General features: G+C 31.0%; 1 protein-coding gene and 1 long non-coding RNA gene across 8 annotated transcripts in view; one reads left to right on the top strand and one right to left on the bottom strand.

Moving 5' to 3' along the window:
- Positions 1–201: 201 nt before the first annotated feature.
- On the bottom strand, positions 202–1,007 carry LOC125778837 (uncharacterized). Its single transcript, XR_007422973.1, has 2 exons — positions 347–1,007; positions 202–243 (listed from the first exon to the last, which is right to left on the bottom strand). It is a non-coding gene; the product is annotated as an uncharacterized LOC125778837 (long non-coding RNA).
- Positions 1,008–3,857: 2,850 nt separating this feature from the next.
- LOC105229454 (brain-specific angiogenesis inhibitor 1-associated protein 2) overlaps positions 3,858–11,801 on the top strand; it is a 52,551-nt gene continuing 44,607 nt past the window's right edge. Inside the window, exon 1 of one of the 7 annotated variants that reach the window (XM_049458229.1) lies at positions 3,858–3,984. The gene's annotated coding sequence lies outside the window, so the exon portion shown is untranslated. Of the gene's footprint in view, positions 4,093–5,519; positions 5,654–11,801 lie in introns of those variants that run through there. The other 6 variants (XM_049458228.1, XM_029551617.2, XM_049458231.1 and 3 more) reach the window with 6 other exon arrangements.

Genomic DNA, 11,801 nt, shown 5'->3' with positions numbered 1-11,801 from the left:
TTATTGAAATTTAAATTTTGGTACATAAATTTTAAAATTACTTTAATTGTGTGTTAAAAAATTTGTTTAAGTAACATTAAATTATAATTAAAGTAAAAAAAATTAAGTTAAAATTCCTAGAGATCGAAATTTTTCTGAACAAAGAAAATTTGGTTTTGAAGATTTTTTAGGAACCGAAATCTTTCTGAAGAATCAAAATTTTATTTTCGAAGATGGTTTAGAAATCGAAATTTTTCGGAACACCTAGAATTTTATTTTTGAAACTTCTATAAAAATCGAATTTTTTTCAAAGAAATAAAAGTTTTATTTTCGAAGATGGTTTAGAAATCGAAATTTTTCGGAACACCCAAAATTTTATTTTTGAAGATTTTCTAAAATCGAATTTTTATGCACGGCCAAAATTTAATTTTTGCAAATTTTTTAAAAATTGAAATTTTTCTGAACACCCAAACTTTTATTCTGGATTTTTTTTTGTGCAAATAAAATTTAATTTCGAAAATTTTCAAAAAATCGAAACTTCTTAGAACAACCAAAATTTTACTTTCGAAAAATTTCTAAAAATAGATATTTTTCCGAACAACCAAAATTTTAGAAATTTTTTTAGAAATCGAAATTTTTCTGAAGAATCAAAACTTTATGTTGGAAGATTCTAAAGATATCGAAATTTTTCTGAGCAACCTATATATATTTTCGAATTGAGTAGTGCAACTCCGCTCAAGTACAAGTCGTTTTGTTATAAATATTAATTTCTAGCGATTTAAAAATTAAATTAAGTTTTATAAATTTAATTACATATAAAAAACCTTTATATAATAAAGCAAACTTTTTTTCTAATTTTTATTTTAAATTTAATTTTTTTTTTATATGAAATAAGCAGTTTTAATACAGCAAATGCAATGACCTTTCAGACAACAGCATAAAAACAATAATAACAGCAAACAACTTTTAAAGTTTCAAATAAAAAGAAGACGCATACTTTGCATTAAAAAACTACAAATTTAAAAATTGCGAAACCCAAATGAAATGAAAGAATGAAATGTCAATATTAGTAGCTAAAGAAATAATTAAATATAGCGGAAAAATGTATAAGAACAAACAATTTTATTGTAGTTGTGTATGTGACTAAAGGGTAATAAAGTAATTACCAAAAACTTTTAAGCAAACAACAGAACAACAACCTAGTTAGTTAAGATAATATTTATGCAAAGGCAATAGAAAAAACACATTATTTCCGATACAAAGAGTAAACTCAAAATATACAAAACAAAAAATTTAACAAAGACAAACAACAATTCAACACAATATATATTCTTATTTTTACTTTAGCGAGGCTAAACATTGTTTATAGTGTACTAATTATACTCTTAGACTATTTTTTCATGAATTTTCGAAATACTTTTTTGTTTTTGAAAGCTTTTTCTACAAACTAAGCATAAAACCACCAAATGTCTACTTTCAAAGCTTAAAACTTCAAGAAAAATTTTAGTTTTGTGACATCACCGCTATTAACAAAATAAAAATAGTTTAGTAAATGGCTTAGCCGAACAATAAATATTTCTAAAAATACATTCGCTGTCCCTTACAAGCTCCCAACCACCAATAAAATTACAAAAGCTTAATTTATTATAAGTTTATAAAAGCTTTGAAATTCAACTAAATTCTTGAAACAAAAATAATAAACACAACAAATTTTCTATGACATTACAATATTAATAAGAAGATACTCAACACACTATATCCAAAAAATAATTGTATGAACAGCAGATCATTCAAAAGCAATTTTTATATAAAATTATTAAAAATACTAATTTATAGTGAATCGAGCTATATACAAAATTTATGTTATACCCCAAAACCTTAACCAAATATATAATAGATCCTCATAATGATAACTTAAAAAATAATAGTTGAAAAAAAAAATAAAGTTATAATGAATAAACTGTCATAAGTTCCTCGCAAAGCTTTGTTTAATTTATTGGGTTGGTTATACAAAAGCGCGGAAGCCGACTTTTTCAAAAAGTTTTTCTTCAATGGAGTCGTGACCTGACCTTATGCTGGTTATATAGGCCAGAGAAATTCTAAACTGTAGAATCTAGGTGTATTTCATAAAATATATAAGAAAGTGCCATAATTTTTCACACGGAAAGTTATAGAGATGACGTCCTAAAGTATCTTCAGATAAATAGCATAGTCTTTGCAGAATGATGCCCAGCAACATTCTAATGAGATTTGTTTATAATTTGAAAGTGTGACTACGGTTAGATGGAAATGAGGATTCCGGATACGGAAAGTTTTTAAGACCGTAAGGAAGTTTAAAAATGCCTTCGCATCTACGTCTACTACGTGAGTGGATTTTTCACGCCCGGGACCGCCTTCGCATTACTTCAGGGAAAAGTGTCTCAGATGGTCTTAAAGTAGTCCAGTTTCTGCTCTCCCTGCATCCAGAGATGCCCACGACTTTGCCGCCAGTATCAAGCTATTTAGCTCACCTTCTATTAACTCGATTTCTACGGAATCGGGGAGTTTGCTTCCATTATACCGGTGTTAAGTAGTGTCGCCGTGTAAGTCTGGGACTGATTGTGTTACACAAAATATGCTCATTACGATTTTTTATACGAGTCTTTCTGGATTTCTGTTTATTATCCTTGCCAACGGATTAATCCATTTCAAATACAGGAAAAAATCAGTGTAGACTAGTGTATTTGGAAAAATTGAGCTACCCTTTACAAAAGCTGCAAAGCTCAGCTTCATTGCCAGTCGCTTTTCTGCTATAAAAAAGCTCAAGTGAACAACCGGCACAACGATATGATAATTGAAAATCAAATACTATTACAAAATACGCGTGGGATAAATGATAACGAAGGGCCAAATAGGCAGCTAATTTGTGAAAATTGTTTTGACCTTCAAATTTGGGGATACAACAATACAAACAATCTTCTTATGCATGCAATACTAATTAGTATTATCGCTGTGCTCTAGCGTTAACGGCGTTAACCGAGGCATTTATTTATTAGTTGCTAATTGAAAGAGTTGCTAACGCTACAACAAGTCGGTAAATACAACAATAATCAGAAATAGCAAATAATTATTTTTGCATGCAATATTATTTTGAGAGTATTTTCGCAAATGAATTTCAGTTACTATTCTCATTACGGCTGCTTATTTACAAAAACATGTGAAGACACTTGTGAAGACGCATGTGAGTCACGCACTTGCTGCTTTGTTGAAGATATGCAAGCCGATTTGTATTTATTTATTCACTAAGTTAAAAATCGGTCTATTTTTGGTTGAACAAAGCTATCTGCTTGTGTGTTATCTTTTTGTTTGCTACAAGTACACAAATATGTAAATATACAATACTCTTCCCTCTTTTACCAAATCCAATCGTGCTTTGAGAATGCATGTGTAATATTTGTTATTGTTTTTTCACATGCCTATATGGGTAGTATGTAAACAATCGCTTGACTTGTGCTGACTGTGCGCGCTCTGTGCGAGAAAACAAGTCTTAGTTACAAGCTGTAAGCTCTAAAGCTTTCATTTACTCAACTTCTAACGCTGTATACTTGCACTGAAGATTTACATACAGAATAGTAGTTGTGAGTTGTAGGAGCGCCTGAGCCTACTATAAGATACAAATATGTCTCATTGTTGTCTGCGGCTCACTATCACTTATACTACATATTACGCTTTTACGATAAAGCTGAGATCGTTCGACTTCTCTACGGTGAGCATGAGCGCTACAATCGCTCTGCTTGTTGTTACAAACAAAGTATGTATATATGTATGTATGTGTGTTCTTGTAAGAGCTTACGCGTGTGCTGTTGGCCCACCTTTAAGTGGTGTTGCTGCTCAGCAGCATATGGCCGGGCCATCTAGCGACCAGCGTATTGACCAAGTCACAGTTGAGTTTTGAACTTGGCAGCGTGCGGTTGTGCCTTTCGCTTTGATTATCTACGATACGTTTATTTTTAAAATAACTGCAAAGTGTGTAATTTTGGTTGTAAAATATTAAGTAACGTTTACTAAAAAGCTCTTTTCGCGTACAGAAAGAAAACTCAAGCAAAAACCAAAATCAAATAAATAGTTTTAAAAGTAATTAAACGAAAAATTGTAGTATTAATATTAAAATTAATATAATTTAGTTTTTTCTTGTCGCGAAACAAGTGTGTCACCCCGAAATATTATATAAATGTAAAACTGTAGTTGCTTATTTACAGCCGTACATAATAAAAACAAAAAAAAAAGCAACTACAAAATTTGAAACAGTTGTGTAAAGTGTAATTGAAAGCCAATAAACGGAACAATTGCATTACTGTTTGTGTGCTCATGTGTGTGTGTGTGTGTTCTGCTTTTGTGTTTGTGCATGTGCTTGGTAGAACTTCCAGACGTTGGCGATTGCTGCACTACATTGCCCGCTAGGCTAACTTGTTGAAGCGCTACAGACTGTTGCGGTTTCAATTTCAATAACAACAAGTTGGAGTTGCAATATTTGTTGTTGCAAACGGTACTGCCAGCGAAGCATGTAGTTTTCGCACATGGAAATAAATAAAACTGCTGGATATAGTTTTACAAGTAACAACCTTTGCAAATGTATTATTGTAAACATCACTGCGGAAATATTAAAAAAAAATTATTTAAAAAAAAAATAAAAACGCATGCACTTAAAAAAAAATAATAATAAATAAAACTTTTGCGCCTTAAGTCAACTTACTGTGGTTATGTGCGTATAACTCACCCAGTTAAATTGAGCGTTTGGGCACTGCGAAACCACTAACGACCATAAAGACTTTTGAAATAACAAAATATGGTAATAAAGTGCTACAAAATTAAAAAAAAAATAGAATTAACGCACACAAAAATAAATTAATAGCAATAAATAAGCATAAAAAATCACAAAAATTAACTAAGATTGAATACAAAATAATTAATAATATTAATATAAATTAAAAATTATATAGTTTTATATAATTTAAAAATTAAATAAAAAAATTAAATTGCTTAGTATTAAAAATATACTATACAACTTAAAAAGAAAAAATATTATAAAAAAAATTAAAAAATGTGCTTTTAGGCTTTCACTAAATAAATAAGACGGAATATACACAGAACAGACAGAAGACAGAATTTACAAAAACAATAATATTAAATATATAATATAAAATAAAATATAATTTTAATATTTTAATCAAAAAATATTAATTATATACAGAAGATATTGCATAATAATAGTAAAAATTCATTATAAAACTTATAAAAAAATTGTTAAAAAAAAATAGTAATATTATATACAGATGAAATCTTATAACAATAAAAATAAACTAGAAACCTTATAAAAAATAAAAAACTGTTAAAAAAATAAATAGGTAATATTACAATAATTTTAATAAAAATTCCAGCTTTTGGACTTTCACTAAATAAATAAGAAAAATAATACCGCAGAGCTTTTGAAGAAGAATTTAACAATAATTTTAAATATATAACATAATAATTAGTAAAACAAAATTTAATAGCAAAATTAACGTTAAATAATATAATTATTATTTATGAAATTAATTAGACATATAATATATGTGTGTCTATTTATAAATTCTACAATATGACTTATAAAATAAAATTGCAAAAAGTTTTTGGCGACCATGGTTTCAATAAAAATGTGAGTATTACTATATATTTACGAATATTAATAAAGATTTATATTAAAAAAGGCAAATAAAAAGAAAATCATAAAAAGCAATTATTTGTAATTATATAATAATTAATTTTAAAACTATATTTTTTTAAATGTATTGAAGGGCGAGGGTTTTTTTTTTGACAATGTTTCGGAGGTTGCACAGATAAAAATTTTCGTACTAATGGACCTCATCAGAATCACGGGGTTGCTCAGAGAGGAGCAAATAGACTTTAGTATCGGTTGTATCATTTATTTTTATGAACGTGTGCTTATGTAGTTGTGTAACTTAGTTGCAGAAAACTTATTTTGCAACTTCAAAGACCCTGCAGCTACAACATATGCCGTTAAAACGTTCCCACCTATATCTATGATAAATACCCTCATACTCGTACACTCAAACGCCTAGCGTTTAGCTACATGGCGTGCTTAAGTGCCTTAAAGAACTTTGCAAAAAAAAAAAATAAGTATTCTACATAAATTAAAAGGCGTGTTAACGAATAGTGGTTTCGCATATGAGTGGCATAAAAGTCAAATTGCTTCTCATTTGAGATACTTAACTAAGACGTCCCGCTGCTAACTAGTTAGTCAACCTGAAGCAACGCTTTGCGCATTGTTAGTGAATTTGCTTGCGTGTAGCAGTGTGTATTTATTTCAAGAGTTACCGCAAGTTACAGTTATATCCGTTTTTAATTAAATAATTAAATGTTGGCGGTTTGTGATGTGCGCTTGGATAATTGTTCACTTTCTTCGGTGAGAACCACATATAATTTATCTAAGCACTTAATTGCTTTTGCCGGCAAATATGTGTGTCTAAAGTATGTACTAGGAAGTATTTCTAGTTTTTTTAAACATACAACTGATTTATGGTATACAATGTGTGTCGTTTTTTGCACTGACCGCAGATAGAATGGAATAACACGACTCTTTCAGCGAATATACTAAAATATTATACCATTTACACCGATGTAAATATAGCCAGCTATTAGTAAGAGTTTCAGAAAGTTTTATATACACTACTATACTGATCACTATCATAAATATTCTGGCCTCTGTGTACATCACAATTTTATAGCTGTATGGAAAGCCGAAGCTGAAGGAAACACCTTTGTTTTTATTGTTTTTATAATAGAAGCCGAAGAGTCGAAACAGGTTCAAAGAATATATTTTTTTGTGGTTTTTTAATTATTTCTACGTACATACGTATGCATCTATTGCTTACGAACAAAATAATTTCATTGCAGTTCCCAGAAAAAATAATTACTTTTGACAGATGACTTCATAATGATGTCATAATACAAATTCACCTGTGAAATCAACATAAATTAACGAAGTTTGTTGTTTTTACAAATTTATTTATATAAAACAACCAAACAGACATTAAATTTTCAATCTAAAAATATTTTTTATAATTTAAAATCAAGAGGTCATACTCTTGAAATACTCGTAAATGACCAAATACTAACACATACAAACAAACAGTCATTAAAATATTCAATTTCCTCTAAAAATACCATTATTTTATTTAAACTTACTTCAAAAACTCGTAAATGACCAAATACGACTCAATTTCGTTTTCACACAAAAACAAACCACATTGAAAACCCAAAGCAAAAACCTTGCGCATATCTCATCTGCTTCTCATTTCATTACAGCTCTAATACTCGTATAGATCCAAGCGAAATTTTCTAAAATAACGAAAACCAAAAATAAAAACAACTTTGGTGCAAATTAAATTCGCTGTAAACCACAAAATAAATCGTACACAGTGCGACGGCTTATACATATGTATTTTGATACCTACCAAAGCACACCTTCATACATACATAAATACAAATGCAAGAAACTACATAAAAACATTTTTTTGTTGGAATTGGTGGCAATAGCCAATTGTGGTTCATTGCACGCAAATCGGATTAATTGAATGTTGGTGTGATGAGCGCAAAGTGCAAAGGAAATGTTAAGTAATAATATGAGTAATAGGCGAGTGGTGATGAAATAGCCAAATTACAGAGAAAAACAGGTACGCGCAAAAAAAAGACAGTGCAAATCCAATTGGCAGAAGCGATAGATTTCGAACTCATGTGGCACAATATGGGTTGACGTATAAAGCAAAGTTCCATGGACTGAGCTAGTGGTAATAAAAATGCTTGATTGCTTTGAAGACTTTTAAGAAGATAATTGTGAAGTTTTTAGCCTCTAGGAAACCTAGTATATTATTATTGTAATAAAATTTTCCCTATACTAATTTCATTTCAATATTATTACCAAAAAAATAATAATTATTATTTCGGCATAATTTTCAGTGCATAATAATTGTAAAACAAATCCCTTCTAATATGCTAAGGATTTATATATAGAGCTTTAGAATAGCATAGAAGATGTTTGACAGTACCCTCCTCTTCTACCTCCTGACGACTTCTGCAATAGTCGTTATATGTAAGCGCTCCTACTAGAGTTATAAGAACATTCATTCCTTTTAAATTTTAATTAGAGTTGACATGTGCGGCCTATATGCCATTCATGCCACTTTGTCTGCTAGTTGAGCAAGACAGCGATTTACTCCGACGAGAATCAACTCAGTTTATAACATATTTGTCGCTTAGATATCTGCATGTAGTCGGAGGCATGTAAATTCATGCTTTTCCGGAGTCTAATCGTAGGTTGGTTCTGTCTATTTTATCTGCTTCACAGTTCCGTGAGCTATCAATATGTCCAGGAATCCATTACAGATTTATCGTGAAATAGGATGTTAGATCCACTAAGAGATCCAGGCATTCTTTCACTAACTTAGACGAAACTCTAAGAGACTTGGTTGTCCGCATATATAAATATATTCATTGTTGTGAGCATACTCCTTGTCAAAACAAGGTTTCAAGAGACAGTGCTAACAGGAAGAATTCAAAGATTGATTGCATCCTATTGCATTACGTTCCATATAATTTAATTTATTACATGCGCATTACTCACTAGTAGAAATATTTATATCTAAATCTGTCAGTGAACGAATGGAATTTGTAACACCGACTCAAATTACACAAAACTCCCATAAATTAAATCTCTTGTAATGATTTGCATAAGTGACTGATTAAAGGTGCAAGATGTAATGAGAATGAAATATTGACTATTAAATATGCAAGAATGAACGGTGTACTATGGGAATAATATAAATATTGAATAAGTATATCTATAGCTATATGAACTTTACACACACAAATGAAAGTTACCAAATTGAAAGTGGACCGCAGCATGAGCACTGAAACAGAGTCAAACAAATACTTGACTGTAGCAAGCAATCATATGACACCACAAGCGAAAGGTTACCGAATAAGTACATATATATGTATCTACAGGGAAACGTAAATATATGCATGACAGGTAAAAGAGATCAAAGACAACAGCAGTGACTATAAAAAAAAACGAATTAAAGGCAAGCTGGACACCAACACAATAACAAAAAAAGAATCTAAAAAAAACTTGTAACGAAAATCGAGTTTAAGAAAACATGCATCGCAAGCCAATCTAAGACAAAAATCATTATGCCATTAAATGCAATCGAAATAAACCGCCAGCCACTTAGACGGTCGATCACTGCTAAGAGCAATCAGTCGTTCGTTGTTTTTCATTATGGTGTTGGAATTTTTATGTCACTGAACCTGTTTCGTGGCAGCAAAGTAAGTCGTTTTTTTGGTGTTTTTCTGCTGTTGGGGCCATATTTAATTCTAATGTTTGTACAAGCATTAGATGCTGTGGCTGGCTGGTGTGGCTTTCAGTAGCAGAGACGGAGGCGGCGATAGTTGAAGATTGGCTGCTGCAGCAGGTACGGCGCGCGTTTCGACTTTGGAAAGGCTATGCTTTTACATACTTACATGAATATTATATGTGTGTAGTTAGAATAATGTTGGTTGAAACGTAGGCTGGGAGGCCCTGCGGTGTTTGTCACAGCGCATATTCGTTATGGCGTTGTAGAATCGGTGGAATTAATTACAAATGCAATAGCGCTTAAGCGGATAATGCTTATATGCATACTTTATGTACACAAGATTTTTCCATATTCGTGTTAGTATATACAGCATTAATAATTGTGGTTTAAAGCTGATTTTAACAATCTATTCATAAATATTTTCTTCGTGTTGTACAAAAATTATTCTTGCGTGTTGGCCACTGCAAGCACAAAATAAATGCATTTTATTATTTTCAAATCAAACGTGCAAGACTTGCATGTTTCTTCGTGAGACACCGCACGTTCGTACGAATTGGCAACTCTGGCTGCCGTAGTGACTTATTGAACTCGGTGTAATTTCTATTCATATGGCAACATATTTTCTATACGTAATAAATTAAGCATGAAATTGAAGCAAGAAATCCTCATTTATGTTTTATGATGACCGACTGTATTAAAGAAAAGCAGATAAAAGCGAAACTATTTTACACAACGCATGAAAAAACAAAACTGGAGCACTTTTTCTTTTCTTGACTGTGCTTATTGGCTAAAAATATATTAATATTTCAACACCTTTACCTGTAATTCGCTTTTAGTCTAGTTTTATTGATGGTATTATTTTTTCTATATTTTTTTTTTAGAAAATAAATTTATAATTAAGATCTATTCAATGAGACTTTGAATAGAAAATAAGGAACGCGATAGATATGATTATTTATTGTTATATAAGTTAGTTATAATAAAAAAAGTAAAAAAGTTAACTTCAAAGGCAGCGATGCTATAATAGCCTTTACAAATAAAAAGGTTTCCATATACAAGAGAGGTCAGTTTGAATGCAGCTATATGTTATGGTGATTAGATCTGAACAATTTCTTTAGGGATTACACGATTGCTTTAGGTAATAACCCGTTACAAATTTATATTTTGTCATATGAAAAAGTTTTCCATACAAGCATTTGATTTCTGTGGTTCAGTTTGTATGACAGCTATATCATAAAGTGATCCGATCTAAACAAATTTCTCGAAGATTACACTATTGCCTTAGCAAATAACGTGTACCAAATTTCGTGAAGATATCTCGTCAAATAAAAAAGCTTTCCATACAAGCACTTGATTCAGATCCTTCAGTTTGTATGGCAACTATATGCGATAGTTGCTCGATATCGAGGGTTCCGACAAATGAGTAGTATCTTGGAGAGAAAAAGACATGGTAAAATTTTCATATAAATTTATCAAAAACTGTTGGACTAGTTCGCGTCTGTACAGACTGTTGGGCTTGACCAAATCGATTAAGCTCGTCCCACTGATCATTTATATATATGTATGTACATATATTTTATAGTCTGTGACATTTCCTTCAGGGTGCTACAAAATACGTGCCAAACTAAGCATACACTGTTACGGATGTTGTTGCAGCAAAAGCTTTTATGATTACCCACACTATACCAGTTATTATATTACTTTTCTTTAATTCGATTGTTGCGTTTTAATTTGAAATTGCGCTTAAGAATTGTTGTTGTAGTAAATTGCGGAAAACTGCGAATATCGCGTAGAAGGCGAGATATAAAAGTAACGCCAATATTTAGCTACCGTTACGATTAAACTTTGTTGTAATTCAATCTAGCAGCAGGGTTGCATGTAAAAAAGCTGTTCTAATTAGATTGGCTTACATTGTAGTCTTGGATTGCATTAACAACGGGGATTTAAGGCAGTAAAGTGAAAAATAAATTGAATAGTGCGCTCTCTTAATTCGAATTGAGGTAGCTCGCTAGGTGGCGAAGTGTACATATTATTCACACAGTCACTTAAATGACAATATTTCGCAAAAGAGGGGCATAAGCCCATTGTTTGGAGGAACCATAGATGGTAACATAGAAAAAAGAAAATTATCGAAATCATCATTTTTTTTTATACAAAATGCTTCCTCCAAAAATATGCAAACTAAGCTTAACTACGAAATAATAGTGCTTATACTTTTGCAAGCGTGTAAGCATGCGCTCAGCTCCGCAATACACTCTTGCATTATTTTAGCACAAGAATAACAATATTTTAGCAATAAAGCTGCAACGGACCAACGGCTAGTGCATTTAATTGCTAGCGACTTTTGAATAGTTGCTTTTATTGTTGTGCTTGCAAACAAAAGTGAGCATAAATAACGGCAAAAAAGCAAACACAACAAAGTTGTTGAAG

The sequence above is a fragment of the Bactrocera dorsalis genome, chromosome 5, assembly GCF_023373825.1.
Source record: "Bactrocera dorsalis isolate Fly_Bdor chromosome 5, ASM2337382v1, whole genome shotgun sequence".
NCBI lineage: Eukaryota > Metazoa > Arthropoda > Insecta > Diptera > Tephritidae > Bactrocera > Bactrocera dorsalis.
The sequence above is the reverse complement of the archived record's forward strand: the minus strand, read 5'-3'. Positions and strand labels throughout refer to the sequence as shown.